The sequence below is a fragment of the Rousettus aegyptiacus genome, unplaced genomic scaffold (assembly GCF_014176215.1).
Source record: "Rousettus aegyptiacus isolate mRouAeg1 unplaced genomic scaffold, mRouAeg1.p scaffold_m13_p_4, whole genome shotgun sequence".
In the NCBI taxonomy this organism is placed as follows: Eukaryota; Metazoa; Chordata; class Mammalia; order Chiroptera; family Pteropodidae; genus Rousettus; species Rousettus aegyptiacus.
Window position 1 is genome coordinate 102349527 of NW_023416307.1, and position 25865 is coordinate 102375391.

The 25865-nt window shown below is 39.8% G+C and overlaps 1 protein-coding gene across 5 annotated transcripts in view; it reads left to right on the plus strand.

The window, feature by feature from the left end:
- The first annotated feature begins 7005 nt into the window (after positions 1 to 7005).
- The window catches only part of TAFA4 (TAFA chemokine like family member 4), a 155248-nt gene continuing 136388 nt past the window's right edge, over positions 7006 to 25865 (plus strand). Inside the window, exon 1 of one of the 5 annotated variants that reach the window (XR_004950506.1) lies at positions 7006 to 7394. The gene's annotated coding sequence lies outside the window, so the exon portion shown is untranslated. The remainder of the gene's footprint in view (positions 7395 to 25865) is intronic. The other 4 variants (XM_036219490.1, XM_036219487.1, XM_036219488.1 and 1 more) reach the window with 4 other exon arrangements.

Here is a 25865-nt window from a genome sequence, read left to right on the forward strand (position 1 = left end):
TGTCTGGGAAGCTCTTTATCAGTTCTTCAACTCTAAATGATAGCTTTGCTGAATAAAGTATTCTTGACTGTAGATCCTGGGTCTTCATCATGTCAAATATTTTTTGCCAAGCCCTTCTGTCCTGCATAGTTTCTTTTGAGAAATCAGCTGCCAGTCTTATGGGTGTTCCCTTACAGGTAACACTCTGTTTTTCTCTTGCTGCTTTTAAGATTTTTTTCTTTGTATTTAATCATTGGTATTTTAATGATGATGTGACTTGGTGCGGGCCTCTTTGGATCTCTGGTTTTTGGGATTCTCTGAACTTCCTGGGGTTTTATGTCCATTTTCTTCACCAGGTTAGGGAGATTTTCCATCATCATTTCTTCAAACAGCTGTTCAACATCTTTTTTTCTTCAGTTATGCCGATTAGATGGATATTTAGACCCTTAAATTATTTTTATAGTATTAGCATCTTATCTCTTGCTATTCTGATTAAGTTTCTTTGGCTTTCCCTTCCTCTAAACAGTGCATTTGATCTTTTTCTTTATTTACTTTGTTTATTCCATTTAAAATACTTCTCATCTCAGATAATGTTTTCTTCATTTCAGACTGGTTCCCTTTTATAATTTCCATTTCCATTTTTATGGTTTTATCTCTTTGTTGAAGTTCTCACTGAATTTATCTACACTTCCCAAAAGTTCACTGAACATCTTTATAACTAGTGTTTTGAACTCTGCATCTGTTAAATTACTTGACTCCATTGTATTTGGATCTCTGTTCTCTCATATGGTTTCTGCCTCTTTGTCCTCTCATTTTGGCTGCCTTTCCATGTCTGTGTCTATGTACTAAGCAAAGCTCCTAAGTCTCCTGATCTTATTAGTGTGGCTTTGTGAAGTAGATGTCCTATGGCACAGTCCTGAGAGGGAGTTCAGCTGCAGGCCAGATTTAGCCCAAGCCTCCACCTCTCCGAGGGCCACCTGTTAAGATTCAGCAAGCAATCCACATCAGAATCCAAGGCCAGTTGCTACCAGTGTGAGTCTAGGCGCTGCCCAGCAAGGAGCACCTGACTCACTGAGGATAAACTTGGATGTGGCTTGGGTGAGGCCACAAGTTGGGGGAAGCAGGGTTTCAGGGAATCCTCTGGGCAGAGCTACCTCTGTTATCTAGTTTGATGATGTCATGGCTATAGGGGAGCTGTGTCAGTGCACTGGGGGTGGGGGAAGGAGGAGGGCTCAACAGGGAATAATGAATACTGCCAGTACTTCTGTACAGAGCAAGTCTCACCTTGGCCCTCACTTCAACCGTGTCTCCCTGTAAGTCCCTGGTGCCCCGTGCATGCAGCCAAATCTGCACTGGTGCTCAGAGAGAGCAGGTCCCTCACTGCATAAATCTGTTCGCAGACACGGCCCCTTTAAGAGACATCTGCTGCCACTGCCGCCACAACCTCCGTCTTACTGTCTTACTCGCTTGGGACTGGGCAGCCCCTCATCCTCGCCTTGTCCTACCTTCTGCTGTTGCAGGGTGATTTATTGGATTTCTCTCTAGTTGTATAGATTATTTATCTAGATCCCAGCGATTTTTCTTTGCTGCTGCTCCTTGTTTCCATCACAACTTTGATTTAGTCACCAGAGGGATGAACGGAGCCCCTATCGTCTAAGTCATTCTTTTTCCTCTCCAAGAACCAGTAAATTTTGAAGGAGCACAAGGGTTAGAGAAACAAAAATTTCTTGTTTATATCTTTTTCCCCTGCTAGATTGGCAGCCCTGTGAGGGTTGGGTTTGAGTTTTTCTTGTTTAGCAATGAATCCTAGCAGGTAGCAGAGATCCTGCCATCTGGTAGGCACTCAATAAATATTTTTTGGAGAAGAAAGTATGAACTGAATAAGTTTCCATCCAGGTCATTGTGGTACACTTTGTAAGTTCTTTGAGTTCAGATATTATGAATGTCTTTTTAAATGGCATCTAAGGTGTCTAGCACACACAAACAAAATGTAAAAAAAATATTTTTAAGTCTGGTCATTTGTGTATAAATTGAATCACATCTCACGTTTTAAGCTCTAAATTTTTGCTATTTAAGACTGATTTAGAAGAACTATTATTTTTGAAAATTTTAAATTATGGTAAAATATATATATATAATATTACTGGTTTAACCTTTTTAAGTGTACAGTTCAGTGACATTAAGTGAATTCACAATATTGTGCAGCCATCACTATCATCCATTTGCTGAACTCTTTTCAACTAGCAAAACTGAATCTTTGTCCCCATTAAACACTAAGTGTCCGTTTTCCCCCTACCCTTTCCCACATATTCTGGCAACCACCTATACAATATTTGTGTTTTTTTGTGTGTGATTGGCTAATTTCACTTAGCATAATGTCTTTAAGTTTCATCTGTATGGTAGGGTATGACAGAATTTCCTTTCTTTTAATTCTGATACTATTTCATTGTACATATATACCACATTTTGTTTATCCATTCATAAGTCAGTGGATATCTTTTGGTTATTGTGTGTAATGCTGCTATGAATATAGATGTACGAATATCTCTTTCACAAAAATTTACAGTGAATTAATGAAAGAATCAATGAAAAAATGATTTAATAAATGACAGTAGCAATCTTCTGTGTAGCTGGGGGCAAAGCGACCATGTTGGGAAATGTCAGGGTGAAAGGCCTGGGAAGAAGAGACTCGGTACTAAAAGGAACATAATTTCTTTGATGATTCTACCAGAGGCTGGTCCTGCTTGGAACTAGCTTATATTGTTCCATATAACAGCTCTTACGTGATCTCTCAAAATGCTCTCCTACTGTGGTTTCACAAATCCTTCTTATGCTAATTCGCCTTGAAGCGCCATTCTTTTCCAGGGCATACGTTATTGAAGCAGTTGCGGTCAGCAAAAGGAAGGATCATGAAACCCGCCTGAACCTTCCAAAGTGAATGGCCAGACAACTTGTCTGAGTTCCAGAAGTCTAAAACAAGCCTGAACAAGCCATCCCAGGCAGGAAGTCATTAATAGCTAAAAGAGCTGCCTACTTCCTAAGCGAGGCGGGGGAATCCAGGCTCCAATGAAAGATACCTTACCTCTTTTCAATGTTGCGAGTTCCCTGGGCTTTCTCCCTGACCAGGACTGTGGGGAGGCCACCAGAATAGAAAGTGATTCACAAAGACCAGCTGAAGTCAGTTTTAGATGTTCACTTTCAGGAGGGAGGATTTATTAGTATCTGTAAAGAAAGACAGAGCTGGCATCGAGCATTGCACTGAGCATTTAGTCTGGCAAGGGGCGTGATATTTTCTGCTATTTGAGTGAGGAGAGGGACCCCTTTGTGTTGAGGAACTGTCAGTGTACGAGATACGGATGTATGTCAAAGTAGGCGGAGATCTAGGAAACTTGATTCACGTTTCCTCCGAGGCTGCTGAAAAACAAACAGACTGAAAACAAAAAAATACTTCATTTGTTTCATTTATTACAAGCTCTCCTTATTCCCAGTTTTAAGCAAGCGAAAGCAAAGCAAATATCTGCATAGAAAAGTAAACTTGAAAGTTAAAGGGCTGGGATAAATATAAAAAGTTAGAAAACAGTGCTATGAAAATTGCAAAGACGAATGTGAAGGGAGAGACAAATGCTTTTTGCTCTTTTGTTCACCCATTCTAACACAAGTCTTGCAATTAAAGAGACTGACTCACTTCTCATAATCCTGCCATTGAATTGTGTTTTCAGCTGTGGGCATGTTACTTACCCTCTTTTGAGCCCCAGTTTTCTCATCTGTGAAATAGAGATTACAAGAAGCAAATTTACTTTGTAGGGTTATGAAGATGATAATCCATGTGAAAGACTTAGCTTAGTGAGCCACACACAAGCCTACAATTAATGCTAGCTGTTATTCTTATTAGTCTCCTAAGTAAAAATTACACTCAAAGTACATGAGCATTGGAAACTTTTAAAACTGAAGCTTCACTTGATAGTACGAGGATTTTATAAATAGGCCTAGGAGAGTTAGAATGTTCCTTTGCATGCACAGTCAGTCACCAGTAGTGTTCTTGATGTTATAAAAATGAGGGGAAATAAACACAATGACCAAGTCACATGGTGTCATTTTCTACAAATATGAAAGCATGTCAAAGTGTTTTGTGAGTGTGTGTGTGCATGTGCGCAAAACCCTGATGGCACAACCTTCGCAGGTTCTTACATTAGAAAATAAATAATTGACTCCATTTTTATGAAAAAGACATTGATTTGCACAACCTCAAAGAATGCAAATGGGTGGCAAAGAGAGAAAGGAAAGGTGTTATGGAATGAAAGACAGGAATATTTTCTTATAAGAAGAATTGCTATGTTTTCCTAAAACCATTTTTTTGCCATATCTTTTCTTGGATGGCTTTTTGTCTTGGCTCAAATGTTACCACCAGATAGGAGCCTTTCCTGGGCAGCCAATCTAAATTAAACCTATTCTCCTTTCTTTTAATCTTCTAGCCTTATTTTATTTTCTTTAAAACACTTATTCTGCTCTGAAATATACACAAGTCACGTGAGAGAAGGGACCACATCTGCCTTTTTTTGTCACTCTGTCTCAGAGTCTGCCACACAGCAGACTTTTTGATAGTTGGTTAAAAAATAATCGAATAATTAGGGATCATTATGCTTATTTTTTAAAACACAATTTGCTTTTTCTTGTGGTGAATTTGGTTAGTAAGTCTCAGTTCACCAGATCATTTTGGCTTCTTGCTATTGCACAAAAAGACATCAGGTAATTGGAAATTTGTAGATGAGTTACTTAACTGTACCACATATTACTTTAGACACATACTTGTGTTAGTGTGTTAGGGCTGCTGTAACTGAGTTGCACAAGCTAGGTGAGTTAAACCATAGAAATTTATTGTCTCACAGTTCTGAAGGCTAGAAGTCCAAGATCGAGATGTGGACAGGGTTGGTTTCTTCTGAAGGCTGAGAGAATCTATTCCATGCCTTTCTTCTCTTTTTGTGGTTTCCCCTTAATCTTTGGCATGCCTTTCCTTGTAGAAGCATCACCCAAATCCTGCCTTCATCTTCACATAACATTCTCTCTTTTCTGTGTCTTGCTCCAAATTTCCTCTTTTAATAAGGACACCAGCACATTGGGTTAGGTCCCATCCTAATGACCTCATTTTAACTTGATTATCTCTATAGAGACTCTCTTTCCCAAATGGGCATGTTCTGAGGTACTGGGGATTACAATGTCAACATATGGATTTTTGGGGACATATTTAGCTTCCTAACAACACTTGACATCCAGGATGGGAGAATATGGTATTAGTTTGAGTCACACAAAATTGCTTACATTTTGTGTTTCCCATTAAGATTAGAAAACTTCAGTCCAGGAAAACTTGGAGATAAAAAACACTTAAACAGGGCTTAGGTAAACACGCAGACACAGGGCAGAATAATACCTGACACATAGTGTTGAATCAATAAATATTTGGTGAATGAATGAATTTGAAGTTCTTCTAAAGAATTTGCTCCCTTAGCTCTTCCAAGTCTTTGTTCGAATGATACCTTCTCAGTGAGAACTAACCTGAATACATTTAAAATCACAGTCTCCCAGCAGTCATCTCCCTTTTTGTAGTTTATTTCTCTCTGTAACATGCCTACCACACTGTGTACTTCACTTAGTTATCACAGTAATTGCCTGTCCCCCTTAGTAAAAGGTAAGCTTCATGGGAGCTGGACATTGTATTGTTTTGTTTATTTACTTCTGTATATTCCAGCACCTATTGCAGTGCCTAACACAGAGTAGGTCCTCAGTTTTATTGAATGAATGAATGAATGAATGGTGTCAAGAGAGAGCTCTGGCATCTCCTGGCATGTAGTTTCAGGTTTTCCTTGGATCTGTCCTCCTCTTTTGTAGAATCTCAGCCCTTGAATTCCCTCTTAGTGACAACATGGTAACATGACCATGTTTGGCTGCTGAGCTCCAATTTTGATGACGAAAGAAAAAAGGATTGACAATATTAAATGATAAAATAATATGGAGAGTGCGTGTGTGTGTGTGCGCGCGCGCGCGTGCGTGCATGTGTGTGTGTATAGAACAAAGGTTGGTAGAACAGAGATAGGCCTGCCATAGATTAGTTCAAGCAGTAAGGTCAAAAAAAGGCAAATTTTGGCATGCAACTGGGGCAGGATGATGCCTAATTTTATGTTGATGCTGAGTAAGAAGACAAGAAGATTGTAAGGCAAACCAGTAACAGTGCATGGCATAGTAGAGTAGAGCAAAGCTTCTCAAACTTTATGTATATACTAACCATCTGGGGATTGTTACAATGGAGATTCTGATTTTAGGTGGGGTCTGAAAGTCTGCATTCCTAACAAGTTCTCAGGGGATGCCTCTTCTGGAGTACACCGAATGTCAAAGGGCATGGATTCTGTGAGATACTTCCTGGGTTGAAATTACACTCTGACCACCAATTAACCGTATGATCTTCAGTAAGTTATGTTACCTCTCTGTTCCTCAGCTTTCTTATCTGTAAAAAGTAGATCAGATGAGGTATTCTCTGTAAAGTGAATACCGTTTAAGTGTCACTGATTATTAGTGTTACCACACTGGGGTAAGGGAGAAGGGAGGAGGGTTTGCCATGAGGGGTGAGTCGAAGATGTCTTAGCTGCGGTTTTAATAATTTTAAAAAGAAAGTATTCAGATATTGACGTATGTGGAATTTCCTCCTCTCCCATGCAAACAAGTTATATAAGAAGCCAGATTAGTTATGCATGTGCTATGCGAAAGGCGGCTAAGTAAGCCTGTTTGCAAACTGCTTTGAGTCCTCAGATGGAGACACCATGCGTGGGATTGTTTTCGATTGCGACTTGTATCCTAAATTTTTCTCCCTTAATGCAGGTATCAACGCGGCTAGCAGGTATTCAGAAAGAGTACCTTCTCGGCACCTGCCGAGTGGTGGCCACAGAGAGGCGCTCTGGAGAGGCGCCGGGAGCCGAGGGGTGGAGGCGCGGAGACTGAGCAGGGGCACTGGGCGGGGAGAGGGTCAGCTCACGTGGACCACCCGGTCCAGCCCGGACTGGGGCAGCCGGCCGGCCCGGCCAATCAGCGAGGCCCGCGGCGGGCCCAGCCCCACAGCTGGCTCACTCGTCCCGCTCTTCTCCCCACTGCTCGCTGCGCGCCACCCTGGACGGGGCGCAACGACCCCAAGCGCGGCTGCCGCCAGACCGCAGGCTTGAAGTCGGAGTCGCAACGGCTGCTTCTTCCACGGCAATTTCGGACTCGTCTTTGGAGAGACATAGCAACTTTCTTCACAGCGGTCCTGAAGAGGTGATGGGCCATTCCCCGGGGGCCCGCGGGGAGGCGGCGCCGTCAGCGAACTCCCGCTCTGGTGCGTAGATCGGTGTCTTACCCTGGATGCGCAGACCTGGCTGCCTACTCTTAGTCAAGTAAGACCGGTTCGAATGGGGAAAAGAGGGGCTGCAAGTTGGGCTTGGGGTGGCTTTCAACCCCATGCTCAATTTTTGTCTTGTAAGCAGCAGCTGCGCTCTGACTGATACCGACATGACTCTGCTCGCAGGAGCCTCCTTCTCCCCTCCTGCCGCTCCCCTCCCCCCGCTTCCATCCTGGTTCCTTGCAGTGCGGGGCGACCTGTACGGTAGTTGGCTTGCCCTCTGAAGTTAGAAGTGGCTCTCTGAAGTGAGGTTCTGTGGCTGGGGAAGGGTAGCGCTGCTTCCAACTTCTAGATTCCTGCCTGCCATTCAGAGACCCCAGTGGGGGTGCTCTGCGGCTGCGGGGGAGGCCACTTATGGACTGGTACGAGGAGAGAGGGCGAACTGTCCGTGAGCTCTTGTTTTGGAGAAGCCAGTCCTGAGGCTTCATAACTTGGGGCTTCATTAGTGGATCCTGAACCACTGGTTGCAGGGCTCTTGCTGGAAGGTGCCGCGTGCGCCCGGGACGCATCTTCCAGCTGGGAGAGCAAAGCTCCCGCGTAAGTGGAGAACTGGAGCGGTTCTGTAAGTTCTCTTTTCTGAGTTAGGCACCTCGGATTTGTCCACCAAGCCATCATGTCTACATTTCTTCCTCTCATTCCAAGCGTTTTCTTGTCTTGTTTACCCTGTCACTCCCTTCTGGAAGGGAGGGCAGCTTTAATCCTAAACCATTAGCTCACCCTTGCGGAGGATGGGAAGTGGAAGGCAGCCCAAGCCAGATACAGTGCCACTGATGTGTTTTTCTCCTGAATCAGTATCATTTAACGTTTGGGGGGACCCCTCTGAGAACCTTAGACGAGCTATGAGTTAGCTCTTCAGCAAGATGTGTTATGTGCAGGTTCATGGACTCGCTGAGACCCACCGTGTGCCTGCCTATCCCCGCCACCAGAGTTTAAGGACTCCCCATTACCATTGGTGAAGCATTTGTATCCCTGAACTCTTTTTCCCTTTAACTTTTCAACGGCCGTCCCTCCAAGATGAGCAAGGTTGATGTGATGTGACAGGCGATCCCAGTGTGTGGAGATGGGCATATTTAAAGCCTTGGTCTGGTTCTTTCTCTAATGGCCTGGGTACAGGGATTGTCCACAACAACCGGAAGACCCCACCTGCAGATCTAGACACCCAAACGTGCTTACTTGATGGCTAAGCTTTCTGATCACACTGGCCCCTTTTGTGATCACACTTGCTGAGGGGCGACAAGGTGGGAACAATTGGTCTTTGGGTCTGAGCCCTGTTCAGGCAAGGACTGGATTTTAAAAATGGCTAAAATAATTTAGGAACATACATTTCACAATATAATCCGTATTTTCCACTAAGTCATTTGAGAACAGATGTATGTATGACTTGAAGAATTCTTCAACAGCTCACTGTGGGTTTTTTAGTGAGAAGCATTTCTGCCAAGTTTGTAGGCATAAATCAGTGTGCAAGCCCAACACTTCCTTTGGATTGGAAATAAAGATCTTAATAAGGCAACATGAGAGCAATTTTCAGAGTCATGACTAATGATGACTTATGTCCTCCCAAACTGACCGTGTGAGTTGGCATTGCTCATGTGTGCAGAGAGGTTTCTTCATTTGTGCGGACGTTTCTTGATCAATATTAAAGCTGAATTTCAAGGTTCCTTTCTCAGTTTTTCTCTCTCATTGTTCTGCTCTGTACCATCTTAACTTCCCTTTGACACTTTAAAATTTATTATAAGGTTTTAAGTCACGATTCAACTTGCCTAGTTTTATCTGTTAAAGATAAGAAAGTTACCCTTCTCAGAAAAGCAGTGGCTGCTATTCAAAGCAGTATTTTTGAATGACTTTAATTTTTTTTTTTTACTTCCACCTCACCATACAAAAATCCTACAAGTATTCCTACTCGGTTATTGAATATTTTTCATCAAAGGCAACCCTTCCGTATTTCTAGTACTAGAATGTTCTAGGTCACTTGAATTTCAATATTCATTTTTTGATCTTTTTAGAGATGTGTATTGTTTGATGACCTAGTTAAATTTAGTCACAGACAAAAAGGATTCTTTATCCCATTACTTCCTTTTCAGTGGCACATAACCTTTCTCTAATAGCTGCTTTTATCTGCACAACTCATTTATTGTTACACTTAATATAATACTTTGTTATGTAAATGTATGTTGATGCATATGATATTAAAACTGCTTTCACTGGGGATTAACCCAGGGAATGACATCATCACCAGCCAATCCTCTATTGGATTTGAACTTGCATTGACAAATTCACATTATCATATTGAGCAAGGGTTTCTATATTGCCAGTGATAAGTGAAAAGAAGAGGGAAGTCGTTTTGGCTCTTCCTAACTCTCAATTAGCTGCCCGGTTGGAGAGTTTTGGGGATTTCTTTACTAAGAAGCTTAGCTTAATAATAAAATTCTCAGATTGCAGGTTTATAGATCTCTTTAGAATTTGCATAAGTACATTTCCCCCCTCATGCCTTCTTCCTCTTCGGGAGTTTTTAACCCTGTATTCTGGCTCTATTTCTTTACATATATGGAGAGCCATCATAGTACATAGACTAGCCTTTTGCATTTTTTTCCTCTCAAGATAGATGGAACATCGAGGTGATAGGTAATTTGTGTATATGTGTGGGTTTCGTCAGTTGTTGGTTATAAATTTGCTAGGATTAGCAAAATGACTTAAAGACCTGAAGGCAATCCAATCATAAGTGTACTTTATCTTATTTTGTTGAGAAGATTCAGGATTGAGGGTGGCGGATAGGCAGTAGGAGAAAGGCGTTCACAAAGGGATTGATGAAATGATCTTGGCCACATTCATCACTGTATAATTTTTTTGTTTTGAAAACGTTATTTAAAAAGCTCATGTCGGTCCTAGGCAGCCCAAACTTATAAAAACATTACAAAGCTCAAGCTTTGTGATGATAGCCTACTCAGCTTGTGATCTCGGGCAACCCACCTCTCACGAGATAAAATTAACTTTGGCTTCCCATCTGTTTGATATTTGTGGAAAAAATAAAAGGAGCTCTTCTTATTTTACAGTTGTCATTCAAGTTTAAATCTCTTTCCTCTGTACAGTTAAAAGGGCTCTTGTGTGTGCGTGTGTGTGTGTGTGTGTGTGTGTGCGTGTGTGTTTTAACTTAAATTTAATTGTACAGTCTTGTTTAAAGAAAGACTTAAAGGCTCACAGAAATTTAAATCTGGAAAGTTCCTCAGAGTTCAGTTTTCTAGAAGTTCAAGGGTGGGAGGTGTGATTTGAATCACTGTGGTATAAAAAGAACTGGGATTAGAATCCCAGGGTCCCAACTCCTAGCCTAGTGCTCATTCCAAAGAGATCTGCAGAGGATGACTGTTGTGATGGGGTGGGACCCCTGACCCATTTCGGCTGTCTCTGTAGAGGAGGACCACATCCACTTCCTTCATTATCAAGGTTCATTGAACCCACCTCAAGGATTTGAGACTGTATGCACTAGCTATCTTGGGTCACTCCCTAGTAGCTGTTGCAGTATTGGCAGTTACAAAGGAGACATTTAAATGGGAGGTGACGGTGGGAGAGGATTGGGTGGAGTGACTCAATTTGGACACTTTCGAGCATATTGAAAGACAGATGTTAAAATGATTATGAGACAGTTTTAGGTAATGATTTAAGATTTAGTTGTGAAAGAGAACTCAGAATATTGACTTGCTGTGCGATAGTCTCATACTTTGTGCCTTTTAGTTGCTGTAAAATCAAACTAATAATTTGGAATAAAACCCTACTTCCTGGCATAATTGTAAGTGTATCTTACATTTGTTGAACACTTAGTGTGCCAGGTGTGGGGTGTTGTTGATGAAACATTCTGAGCTACTGATTTCCAAAGAGTCATGAATCTAAAACCATGTTGAATCCTTTTTTTGGTCATTTTTTAATTCAAAAGATGCCAATAACTTACAGTAGCAAGTCATTTGCATGACTATAAATAATTTTAATTCAGAAGTATACTAGTGTCAGATGTTAGGAAATTCTTGTTAAAATGGCAAATAAAAAGAAGATACTATATTTAGAAAAATAGTAAAGGTGTGGATAATATGTCTCCTTTCATGAGATTTTTTGTAGCATTGTTAGTGTAGAAGAGTTAAGTATCCCTTTTAGAAGATACCAATGTATTTCTTATAAAATTAAGAGAAAACAACAGGCTTTTTTTCCCAATAAAAATATGACATTTCATACAAAATAATCTATGTCGGCTCTTTTGTGCTGTAAGTTCATTTCAAACTAGAAAGCAATAAAACATTTCTGCAGCATTCGAATTGTCTTAACCATTGCGTCTGTTTGAATTCTCCTAGTTTTATGTCTATGCCATATGTCCTTAAGTTTTCTCTGAAAATTCACTATTTCCTTATTTTCTTCATTTTCATATCCTTCACTTAATGAATCATGAAAATATCGTTGAGTTCTTAGTATACCGTAAGTACTTTTGGCCCTAAAACCTCAGACTTAGATACTTCTAAGTCTACTAAATAATCAAAGAAGGTTTTCAGCAAGGAAGAAACTTAGAGACCATCTAGTACAGTGATTCTCAACTGGGGGCAATTTCATTCCCCAGAGGACATTGGCAATGTTGGGAGACATTTTTGGTTGATAAAACTGGGTGGGTCTCTAGTGGGTAGAGGCCAGAGATGCTGCTAAACATCCTATAAGACATAGGACAGCTCCTACAACATGGGAATCAAAATGTCACAATTGCTGAGAGATCTTGCTCTAGTGAAAAGTTTTAGTCCCAGAGTACGAAATGGATTATCCATCACCACCTCCTTACTTCTGGCAGGGAATCCAGGTTTCTAAATGCATTAGCCAAGATTCTTTTAATCACTCTAGGCTGCTGATTCGAAGATTTCTTTCTTTAATTTTTTTTTTTAAATTTATAAAGAAAACACATGCTTGGGATAGAAAATTCAAACACTAGAATAGCATAAAAAAGGAATTAAAAAACGAACCCAATACTGTTACTAAGATAATTCCTCTTCATATTTTGGTAAATATCCAATTTACATATAGACATTTAGACCTCATAATTTTTGTTAAATGGGGTTATACATCATATAACTTGTGTCCTGCTTTGTTTACCTGACGAAGGCCCATGGGTGGGCCTGAGGTGAACCTGAGACTGGGGAAGGAGGCTGACATGCATGGGGTCTGTGACATCCCTGTAGTCAGGAAAAACCCCCTTGATAATGAAGATGTCCTATGTACTGGTGAGTATTTTACATGTATTCATATGAGACTCGGATATCCTCTGGAGTCATTCTGGGAAGGATGATAAATTAGTGAAAAGAGCTATATGCCATTCTTTTTCTTGGCTGTATGTTATTCTATTTAAAAATTCATCTTAGTATTAGCTATGGAAGACCCAAAAGTTAAAAGGGATTTTGAATTCCTTTTTAATGCATCCCTCTTTACCAAAGACAGCAAGTTTCATAATGTCAGTGAATAAGTCTTTCTGTTCTACCTTTTTTATTGGTGTGCAGTTTAAAATTTTAAGTAGCTTGAAAGCCTTAAGTATTTTGTAGGGGTATTTAATAAGGCCATACAAAGAAAATGTTATTGAGGTGAATTCTTTGCCTGCGTTAGTGGGGGCAACAAATCACTGGGGCCTGCAGTCTTCCTGACTATTTAAATCATTTGGCAGCCCTTCAAGAAGCAACCAGATTGTAATGTAAACATCTGTTACCTTTTCTCTGCTTTCAGAAGTGATTATGCAACCCGGCTTCACATCAGAGACACACAGCTTTCTTCATCTATGTTTTTGGATTAATTCCTTCTCAACACACACACACACACACACACACACACACACACACACACACACACACCCACACACACCCACCCACCCTCCATGGGCGCAAATCAAAAGACCCATGAAATTGGTTACCATGGACTCAGTTTTCCCCAGATGAAACTAGAATTTTCTTCCCTCTCTGTCCTGCTCTTTGTGATGTTAGGTCTGCTAGGATCATGCAGATCCATTAAGCAAGCTGGGGCATTGCTGCGAGTCTCTCCTTCAGTACCAGTCTGTTTTACCTCATGCGCTGAATTTCCACTCACCTTGGTGCCTAGAGGCTGATGTGCTGCTGAGATTGGGGAAACTAATTGGTTATTATTTAAATATCCCCAATAAGGTCACGGGGGTGGGGGTGGGGGACGGAGTGGGTAGACAAGGGTACACTGAAATGGAATTGGACCTCAGCAAATGTCTATTTCACTAGACTTTTCTGTGGGTATTTGCCATTTTATATTAGGCAAATTACATTAACAAATATTTGTGAAATATTTGATTTGTTGATTTTATAAAAATCAATAGTAACATCAATAGCTATGATTTACTGAATAAAGATATTGTTGGGTACTGCATGAAACATTTTTAAAAATTGTGGTAAATACAAATAACATAAAATTTACCAACTTAACCATTTTCAAATATACAGTTCAGTGGCATTAAGTACATTCACATTGTTGTGCAACCATCATCATCCATCCACAGAACTCTTTTCATCTTGCAAAATCAGAATTCTATTCCCACTAAAGAACTATAGCCCATTCCTCCTGCCCCCTCCAGTCCCTGGCAGTTACCATTCTACTTTCTGTCCCTATAAATTTAACTGCTCTAGGTACCTCATACAAGTGTAATCAAACAATATTTATCCTTTTGCCTCTGGCTTATTTCACTTAGCATAATGCCTTCAAGATTCAACCATGCTGTAGTATGTGTCAGAGTTTCTTTCCTTATTAAGGCTGGATAATATTCCATTGTATTTATATGTGACACTTTTGTTTATGCATTCATCCATTGTCGGACACATGGGTTGCTTCTGCCTTTTGGCTATTGCAAATGATGTGGCTGTGCATATAGATGTACAGATATCTTTTGAGTCCTTGTTTCTAATTCTTTTGGATATGTATTCACAAGTGAAGTTGCTGGACCTTATGGTAATTCTATTTTTAACTTTTTGAGAAACCACCACACAGTTTTCTATAGTGGCTGTGTCAGTTTGCTGCACTAAGTATTTTTTATGTACTGTCTCACTTACCCGCCAACCAGCCCTACAAGGCAGACACAATCAGGAAACTTAGGCACACAGGATGAAGCCACGTAGGTAGCTTGTGGCAGAGCCACAGTGTGAACCCAGGCAGTGTGGTTCAGAGCCAAAGCTCACAATAGCGCTTTCAGTCTTTCAATTCAAGAAATATTGACCGAACTCCTCATGCATATAGCCGAGATATGGTGGAGGATAAGAGATAAATAACAAACGTGTTTATCCCGAGGAGAAGCTCTAAAACTCCTCATCCTGACACACTGAGGAATTTGGTTGATCAAATACTCATTGTGAAATTTGTATTTTATCAAAATAATAAGATGCCAATAAATATACACTCTAGTTATTTTGGCTACTAATCTCAGTTCTGCCTTGAATCCTCTGTAATTAGTAACCATGTGGCCCATGGTTTTTAAAGTGCCATGCCAATTTTTGCTTTTTGTTGGAGGTGGGGAATAGTGGGTAGGTTGAGACATCCAAGGAAATAATAGAATTCAAGATAAGCCTTAGTAGGATCTGGGTGATAGTCGCACTTTTATTTTACAGAGACAGTGGGCTGAGGACATGGGTGTCTTTCCCACCAAAACACAGCTTAATGGAACTATTGCAGAGGAAGGCACATTTAGTCACTTTATAAATTAACAATTGATCAATTTTGTGGTACCCGAATCCTTCATAAGCGCCCAGTGTGTATTCATTATTGTGATTACACAATGGAGGAGGCTCTGCTGGATGTGATGAGCAAAAGCAAGATGTAGCGACATTTAAATACACTTGAAATGAATGTTTGTACAAATAGACATCTGATAAGGTGTTCTAATTTGATTCTAAAGGCCTAGAAATAAGCCTGTTTTTGAGGGACAGGTCCTTCTGGAATCTAGTCAGATGTGTGCAGAGTATTTGCAAGGTTTCTGTGTTATTTAAAAGAAAATGACCAATGTTTGGAACACATGGTCTAGCCCCATGTTCTTCATGGGTGAGTAGGGGGAACAGAGTATACCAGTAAGCTCCCCATTGATAACCATTGATATTGATATTGGTTATCCTTTTACAATGGTGTTCTTGATAGCAAGGAGAAAACAGCTTGTCTATATATATACACAAACAAAGTACACTAATCATCCTATGGAAGTATTAATCAGGAAAGAAAAATACTCCTCAAGTCTGAAAGTTAAGGTCACCCTGAGAAAAAGGACTGGCAAGATTCCTAGAAAACAATTTCTTCAAGACATTTTGATTCTGAATTTACTCTCTTCACATTTACAAAGGACTCAGGATCCCAAGTGTAAACTCAGATTCTGGTTTGATGTGCAAATATTTCTGAACCATAGCGTAACTAGACTTGAACTTACAAGCAGTTGACTACATCTATATATGAATTTCACAGTTCTCATTTACTTCGAGGTAAGTAACAAGGGGAGATGGATATAGGGTGTATACTGATTGCATTTTTTTTTTTTTTTTGGTCCTCTGTATATTTTGGATCTTTAAAATTTTATATTATCAATCTTGTTTGGTATGCCTGTCCCCCATTTCCAGTATCATTGCAGTTCTTAATATTGTCACTTATACCAGTCCATAAGAGCCACTTGGAGGACTTTGTTAAAACACAGATTTCCACCCTACCCTCCTCTATCCTCCCAGTGAACCTGGGATGGAGCCTGAGAATTTGCATTTCCTACAAGTTCTCACTGAGCACTGATGCTGCCAAGCCTTGGACCACTCTTTGCATAACTGTGGTTTGTTATACAAAGTTAAGCATTTTTAATAAGGAGATTTTTGTAAAACAACATCCTTTTAAGTAGGTTATAAATTTCTCATTTTGTAATACACTGATAAGCTTGTCTCAGTATGATTCTGAAGATTAAATTACTGAGCCAAAAATACAAATTAGATGTTGGTTGCATCAGTATTATATATGAGAAACCTATTTTGATAATGTCCTTAAGTTTCTTTTAGAGAATAAGATGCATTTTGTGTATTTGAGAATGTCTAAAATAAGAATCATATAGCTGTTTAAATGGATGTTGAGGCAGTTTTGCTGCATGTAGCACATAACCGTCATGTTGCCTACTTCTGTTGTCTGGCTGATGTCTACATTCACTAGGAAAAGAAATGTAGCTTCTATTTCCATATACTTTTGACTGATTTAAATTGTAATCCTATTGGCAGGTGACATCCCAGAATTTTGTTTTTGTTCCTGTATAGTTAAGACTCAGCAGATGTTGAAAGCTGATGTGGATTCAAGATTTCATCCATTCTGGGAATTATCAAAGATGTAGTCAGGACTGGAAGACAGAGTTATAGATGGAATTATAGGACTTGAAGAGGTATGGAAAGTTTTAGAACAGATAGCTGGCTTGTTGCATTCTCCTGCCACATGGAGGAAAAATTGTCTTCTGTGTTTGTTTACACGAAAAGCTTTCAGTGGGTATTAGTTTGTCTTACACTATTAAAAAATGTGAAGTTTGAAAACTGAAATTCTTTCTGAATGAAACAAATGTAAAGAGTTTGATTTTTAAAAATCTTTACTCATTTTTTAAAAATTAGAGTTAGTGAGATTATTTTTAGAGATGGTCTGATGTATAGAAATCTGTATGTCAGCAGGAAGGGTAGAATTGACAACGACCAAGAAGAGAGCGGATGAACTGGGTCAGAGTCATTTCACCTCCTCTGTCTCTAGAGCTGAGTTTTAATTACGTGGCTGGTTTGCGGAACTGTGGTGTACTCTCGAAGGCTGTGGCGTGTTGTGTGTGACTAGGTTTGTACTAACATTTCCCTGGGTCCTATCTGTCACTGTTGTCCCTTCAGCAGGTTCTCACTTTGGTCATCTCTGCCCAACTGTCAAGATGCTATATCTCTCCTCCTTGGCGGCGTGCCATTTTGCCCTTTGTTCCCAACCAGACAGTTAGATGAGGCTTCTAAGCTGAGTGTCAGACTAGGGCATGACAGAAGATAGCTTACATGGAAGACTAAACAGCAGAACTGCCAAACAGCAAAACTTGCCTAATTTTTTTTTTTTTAAAGAACAAATATCTACTTAAAAACAAAACAAAACCAAACCATGGCATTTGATTTAGAGTAGAGCCTGGTGTGTATAGATGGTATACTTTGCCAGCTGGGAGTGGCTGGTGAGTGTTATTACAGCTGTTGGCACTGTATCATATGGAGGATGTTGCCACCAGTTATGATACAGGATTACAGCGACTTTGTGGGAGCCCCTCCAGCAATGTGTAAGTTGTAAAAAGATAAAAGTAAAATTAGAAATACATAAAAAATAAATATCTCCTTTAATTACCCTTCTAACCCATTTATGTCTCCCCCCCCAATACTATAAAGAGTTTGGCTGGTATCCTTCTGTATATATTTAAATTATTTAATATATGCATGTCTCAAAGAAATCCAAACACGAAGAGGAGGAATGGACTGATGTCATATGGTAGGCTCTCTCTAATCATTTGATGTTGATTTGTCAATGCTGACTGATCAACATATTTGGCGTTTACCTTTATTTAAAAAGTATAAGGTAAAAACATCAAAATATATTAAATTTTTCTATTTATGCTATTTAAATTATGCACATTTACTAAATACATAGTATTATGTGTGAATTTTTTCACTTAGATAGCATCATACTATATCTTGGTTCTATAATTTGCTTTTTTCACTTACCATTGTCTTCCATATCTCTGTTGATACATCCATAGCTCTTGTCTGTTTCTTTAATTGCCATTAATGTTCCTTTGTGAATGTACTACATTTTTTAGCTGTTCCTCTACAGACGAGCATTTAGATTTTTTCCATTATTCTCTATTACAGAGAGTAGGAGAACATTCTTGAACAAATTCATGCCTGATATTGATCGAGATGCAATGTTTATTGTTTAAAGCCCTCTCTCCATCACCTGTCTCTTTGTAGCCATGCACTAGTGTTTTGGAGGAGTAGGATTGGAATTGCCAGGTCAGTGGGTGTGTTTTAGAGAATCAAGTTGCTTGGGAATGCAACCAGAAAATGTGAGACTGCAGAAAGCCTCTTCCATCATTATGTTCTCTTGGAATTAAGAGATATAAATTCCAGGACAGGTCAGGCCTTGGACATTGTAAACAATCTTTTGAGTTCCCAACAAAACTGTGATGAGGGGAGTGTTCTAAAATCAGTGTGGCCATGGTAGAAGCCACTAAGCCATACGTGACTGTCGAGGAGTTGAAATGTGGCTGTTGTGACCAAGGAACTGAATTTTAAATTTTATTTTAATTAATTTAACTTTGAATTTAAATAACCACGTGGTATAGTGGCTACCATTTTAGACAGTACAGGTGGAAGGTCTACACCTGTATCACAGGAGGTATAGCTACTATTTACTTCAATCCCAAAGTGTTTCAGAAACTGACTCATGGAGAGTTGGAAGGGTAGTCTGTTTTGTGCAATAAGAGGCCCAAGAGTCTTCAACTGAAAATAGAGAAATAATCTAATGAAAACAAGCAGCGTTGTTAAGATTTATCAGGCATTTCCCCTCTCTCCTTCAGAGACTGTGCTCTGCCCTGGCTGGGCTGCCTGACGGGAACTGTGCAGCACTGAGGCAGTTCTTTGCAAAGTGAATTGATGGCTATGTAAATACAGCCATTAACCTTAAGCACCTCAGACACTCCGTGGGCGCTGCAGTTTTCTTGCCCTTGAAAATACCAGTTGATGGATGCCAAGATAGTAAACATTTTTTTTTTTCTTCTAACTGGTTGAAGCAATGGACCTTTCAACTTATAGATCAAATTAGCCAGTGAAATTGAAGACCTACTACGTATAAATGCTATGGCAGAGCTTTGCATAGGGATATTTTGAAGGTTTGCTTTTGATATAGAAGAAATAAAAGTGTGTATTTACAGATACACACTTATCTTATTTTTTAAAATAACACACAAATGGAGTTATAATTTGAAAGCACTGGTTAAAAGAAGTTTGCGGAAAACCTACTTTAAAAGCAAATTCTGGAATTGTGTATGTATTTTAAAATTAGGTATGCCTCGCCATTAAAACGATACCTTCTCTTCCTTTTCTGGAAAGACAGTTTTAGAAGTAGATTGAGTGAGAATGGTGGAGACAGCAGATAGAAAAGATTCATGTGTTAAAAATGCGTTTGGTTATAGGAAAAGCAGAAGTTGTATTAGGAGTAGGGTTTCCAGTACAGTTTTCTCTCTTATGTCATCTGAGACCTCTCTCCCCCTTGCTTATTCTTCTTTGATCACACCAGCCATCTCTTGTTTCCCAGAACACACGAAACCCACTCCTTCTTCAGTGGCTCTGTAATTGATGTTTCCTTCCTTGGAGCATGGGTCCTCTGTCCCCCTCTCCCCCTCTTTTTCTTTTGGCTACCTCCTTCTCGTCCTTTAAGTCTCAAATGTTACCTCAAGTTTATATGTCTCTTACCTACTCAGAACAACAGTGATCTGGTTTCCTATAAAGCATTCTAATTGCTGACTATGTGGAAATGCTTTAAAAATTGCAGCTCAGTGCATAAATGCATCTTGTCCTTATTCCTGAGGTTCTGCCGGAAGCCATGCTACCTTCTGCCAACGTGTAGTGCTTATCCATAAGGCTGGGCATTGGTGTGAAAACTCAAGAGGTGTTGAATTCAGAGTTTTGGCTTCTACCTTATCATATGATCCTAGAGAAAATGCCATCATTTCTCTGAACTTTCAGTTTTTTCCACATTGACACACCGGGGTGGAAGGCTTTGATTTTGGATGAGATAGAAATGCCCATGGTTTTGTAATTAAATTTCACAAAGAACAAAACCTGAAAACTCAAACCAGAGAACACTCTCTTCTCATAATAAATGCATTTGAGGTATTATTTACATCTGAAATCTCTTATTTTATTAACGTGATAAGAAGTATGATGAGGAAGTATTGTGTTAATGTTAACTGACCTATCTGCGAAGAAGTGTTCTGTCTGAGAAGAAATACATCTTGCAGTAAATGTTGCCTTCTAGGATGTTGGAATAGAATCTTCTGAGAGGTTTTCTGAGGTGACGAAAGGCACCATGTTGGAGGCACCACTAAGTTTCTTCATTTATTTAGTCTTTGATGGTCTCTCTGTACAAAAAGACATGTATATAATAAGGGTTGTGGGAGAAATGCTAGTTGACTACATAATATCGATCCTTCCCCCTTCCTTTATAAGGCACCCTTGATTTCTAGCCAGACATATGCTGCACAGAATCAGGACTATGTTTATAGCCTCTCTGGCACTAGGGTGGCCATGAGAGATAGATGTAGAAGTGTTGGGTAGTATTTCTGGGGAGTCTTCCTGAAGTTAAGGGTGGCGCCCTTTCTGGACCTCTTAAATCCTGGAGTTTGAGGTAATAGTTGGTGCTTTAACAGCCTTTGTGGACTATGAGTTTCCCCAGCGGATGAAAGGCAGAGGAGAGAAGGCAGAACAAAATGATAGAAGCGGTTTGAGGCCCCGGTGATTGTGTGGAGCTGAGGTACCTGTCTTGGTTTGCCTAACACTACAGTTAATTTTTGTAAAAGAGCAAGCCAATTTGTGTTGAAGCCTTTATTTTCTAGGTCATTGTTCCATGCAGTGAGATGAAATGATACAGGTGGAGTGACAAATGAGGTTAGGGCCCTTCCCTTAATAAGTTCATAATGCGGTAGAAGGATTTATAGTCTGTCAGTCTAGTTGCTCTTTTGAGTTATGTGCAGACATAGCTTTCGTTCTGGGAAACCTGAGTGATGGGAAGCAAACTACACAATGGATTTGGAATGGGAGGAATGATACTGAGAACCTTTCTGGGGAGCATCAAACAGAGGTACTCTGTGCTCTGACGGCAAAAAGCGAAGAAATCTGCCAAGGTTATTAAAAGCCATGAGCGAATTCTTCAAATTGCCAATATTGAAGTTAGTTACAACCCATTCTCAAATAAATTGAAATCTTACCGTTTGATGTGTTTTGACAGGAAATGTGTATTTACTGCCTGAAATGACTCCAGTTGCTGAGCTCTGAGCCACAGCATTTCATAAATGCTTAACATTAGACAGAGCCAATAGAAACCTTACACCTTTTCTTAAGCAGCATCCTACAAGAAAGAATTTCTTAAAATTGCCAGGTGTTTACCCTATTTCCAAAAGTACACATTCACCTTGGTAGGTTTTGAACTTGTCTGTCAAAAATAGCTATTGCTTTTGAAGATAGATAGTCACTTAGAATCTGAAGAGATGAACAGATAAATTCAGCATATCTTGATCCATTCAACATTTATTGAATGAGGATAGAACTTTGTCTTTTAAGTCCCGCCCCCCCCACCCCATATATTACCCAAATGCCTGTTTTGCACTAAGTGGTGTGCTGGATATGATTTTTGATTCTAATATAGATTTCATATTCACTGAGCTTTCTGTCTGGTAAGAAAGACTTAACTACAATGAAGATGGGAGGAAGGATATTCCATGTGGAGGAAAAAGGGCTTTTGAAAGTACAGAGATGGGAAATTCATGTTCCATCACCATTTGACAGTTAAACTTATCAGCCAACTAGCATCTCAATTAATTTTTACTCGTACACTTCCAACAACAGCCTTAAATGTTTATACTTTAAAGATATACTTCAGGCTTGAAAACAGAAGAGTACTCTACGGTGGCTGGTTTTTAAGCAAGAACTAACCCAAGGGTGGAGTAAACATTTCAGAAAAAAATGGACAGTTTTGCAGTGTGATACAAGAAGCTAACTCGTAATGTTTGTTCATGACAGTTTGTGATTGTTATCTTCCGTGGCAATGATCTTCTGACGGGGCTTTGGCTTCCACTGGGTCAGAATGCAGAGCTTGGGCACATACTTTGGGCTTTGTAAAGTCAGAATTTAGAGCCAACAGGCTAATCATGGTGAATGTTTGAGAACAACCTCTCAGTGAGAAGAGATTAGAAGAGTGAAGTGACTTTATGAGGCAGCAGCATTAGCAAGACAGAATTTATCTACTAGAGCCAGGATCAGCAAACTTTTTCTGTTAATGGCCACGTAAGTATTTTAGGCTTTGCAGGTGACGTGGTCTCTATTAGAACTGCTCAACTTTGCTGTTGTAGTGGGGAAAGAGCTGGAGACAATATGTAAACAGATGAACAGGGCTATGTTCTAATAACATGTCATTCGCGGATACTGAAATTTGAATTTCATGTAGTATTCATGTGTCAAGAAATATTAACCTTTTGATTTCCCCAACCACTTGAAAAAGTAAAAATCATTCTTAGGTTATGAGTACAAAAACAGGCAGTGGGTTGGATTTGGTCATTGGGTGTCTTTTATCCACAGGGGACTAGAATAAAGGCTCATTTGGATCACTTTCACAGCTAAGGCATGTGCTGCTTCTGATTGTCGGTCTTTATTTACGCACTGCTTTCATGGCTTTTATGAATTTATTCCACATTTATATTGAAATATATTTGTATTGGAACTTATTCAGTCTCATCTTAAGCAGTCATGTGCAAAACAGTAACCTTAATGTTCTAATTAATTAAATATAGACTAAATGCATCACTACTTAAATAACTTTTAAAACTATTAATTACTAAAGTGAAAAAATACGATTTTGTACATAAAATCACATATGGTACCATACTGACTCAGTACCTTTTGTTAGTATTTAAAAAATTGAAATCTAACTTATAATCAAGTTCCAAAATGAACCATTAGAGCTTAGTGAATTTGCACATATTTGGACACCCATGAAACCACTAGTCAGGCAGAGTGCAGACTTTTTAGCACTCAGATGAGTCCCTTGTACCCCCTCCTCCTCATACCCACCCCTCTCAGGTGCCCACTAGTTTACCTCTGCCAGCAGAGCTTAATTTCTCCTCCTCTACACCTTCACGTAAATGGAAACATACAGTATACATTCTCTCCTGTCAGAATTTTTTGGTCGTCATTGTGTCTACTATTGCATGTAGCACTAATTCTTCGTTGCTGTATAGTATTTCATAGTTTTAACGGGATACTCTTATCCACTGTAATATTGAACATTTGGGTCTTTTTCTAGGTCTTGGCTACTATGCATCAGGCTGCTGTGATCATTCTCATGTGTTTTTGGTAGACATATGCTCTTGTTTCTTTTGCATATCCTAGTTGTTTTTTTGTTTTCTTTATCTTTTTTCTTTTTTTTTAGAGTGAGTATTTGAGCCAGGACTATTTCATGCCAGAATTGTTAAATAATAAAAACAAAATATAGGTAAAACTTTAGTGCTTATCCTATGTCAAGCACTATTCCAAATACTTTGGCTGTATTAGCCCATCTAATTAGGATTGTTTTCATTTTACAGATGAGAAGACTGAGGAACAGTCTGAGGAAGCATTTTGCCTGAGTCACATAGCTTGGTGACTTACAGAGCTTGAATTTCTGTCTCTCTCTGTCTAATTGAGAATGTCTTTCAAATATTGATCAGATTAGTAACATTGATTTCTCCAAATGGTTATCATTCTGTAGGACCTGGTTCTGGAGAGAGGGCAAGCAAGGAATGCCTTGGAAATAGAACACCAGCAGCTCACCATTTGAGCTGGAATTTGAACCTATGCTCCTAGGTACTCTGCTCCTAGCCATTCTGCTAAATAAAACAAGCATTGTCCTGAGCTCTTTGGTGTCCTAACTGGTGATGTTGCCATCCCTGTGCCCTCTGTTCTTTTCCTTGATGGCCAGCTTTATTTCACAGCCCCTCCTAGCCACCAGGAGGGAGCAGAACTGGGGAGTGTTTAGAAAATTGAGCTCTGGAGCCACTTATCTAGGCTTCAGTCTTAATTATCTGTGCAAGCCTGGGCAAATGACGTGAGTTCTTTCAGGTGTTCTCATTTGTAAACTAGAGAAAGTACCAGGTGAGAATTATATGGGGATGCATCTATAGCACACGGCAGAGTGCTTGACACATAAGAAGTCGTCATTAAATATAAAGCCATTATATTTATTATTATTTATATTGATGGTTGTTACTCAAAATAAATGTCACTTAGGCCATTTAATGAATGGCTGAGCACCTAAAAGTCTTGCCATATTACTTTCTCTAGGACAGACAATTCCTTAATAACTGTAAGAGTTGATCTCTGATAGCCAATCAGGGTGGGAAAATATTTTGGGGCAGGGTTTCGTCTCCAAGTGCCTTCATTCACGCCTTTTCCAGGAGCCACCCTGCATTGGGAACCAGGGAGGATACCTTGAACCCCCAAAGTGAGATCCATAAGTGGTTTAACATTCAACCCAGAGGAAAATATAAGAGAACTCAGTCCTTCCCTTTGACTTTAGTGGTCTATCTTTAGTTGTTTTCTGAAGCCCAGAGAGGGTATTCTCAAGCCTTTCCAATTTTTAGGCTATAACAGAAGAACAACTGAGTTTGATCTCTTGGGGTTTAAAAGAACAGCCATGAATCTGGGAACATTTGAACAGGAGTCAGCAGCACCTCGGTTCTCCTGTTGTTCAGCTAAAGCTGTTATTAATTCTCTCTGAATGCAGTGGCACACGCAGATGAGTAAGAGTTGATTAAAGGCATGCTGCTTGCTTGCTCATCTGGTCCCAAACACTTCAAAAAATGCAGTGGGATGGCGAGGGGGAGATGGGGAACCAGGGGTGTTCATTGTGCAGACAAAAACAACCGCCCAATATAGTGTTGCTTATCCCATTTTGCATTAATGCTACTGCTTTGCATTTAATTAGTGGCCAGTAGTTAGTCAGGCATCTAACATTTTGGTTGTGTCCTTGAGCTGCGGGCAGTCTTTTAATCATGGTAATTCCCGCCCCCTTTCCTTCTTTTGCTGTACTATTCTGCAGGCAAATAAAAAGACAAGAGTCGATGGGACTGGTAAAAGTGGAAGGGAGATTTTGCTTTGCAGGTCTTTCCTGATGTTTCATGATTAAAGGGGCCCTGGCAGGTGTAAAAAAAGAAATGGGCTCATCTCTTTAGGAGTTGGCTTCTCTTTAAGGTCTTGAGAAGTGGGAAACAGACAACAAGGAAAATAATAGAAGAGAAATAATGGAATAAAGGTGTGGGAAATATTCCGTGAGCCTAGACCCAAAGAGTGAAGGAGAAGGATCAGTGATTCACTTGAACGTAGCGGATGAAACATTGATCCACAGGGGCTTACGGGAGGGGGATGATGCCTCAGAGGTGAGTGCAGAGAATTGAAATGATTTCACAGAGCTCGGGCTGATGATCTGGGCACTAGAGCTCTCTGTGTGAGTAAGAAACATTTTACTGCTAATAAGGCTTCTAAGGCAAAGTGGTCATACCTGCTGACACACATATCCCAATATATGTAGTCCCTTCCCCAGGAAACTTTGTGGCATTTTAATTTTCTGTTTAACCTTTTCTGACGTACTGACATAAATTAAACAGTCTTTCCTCTCTTGATACCCC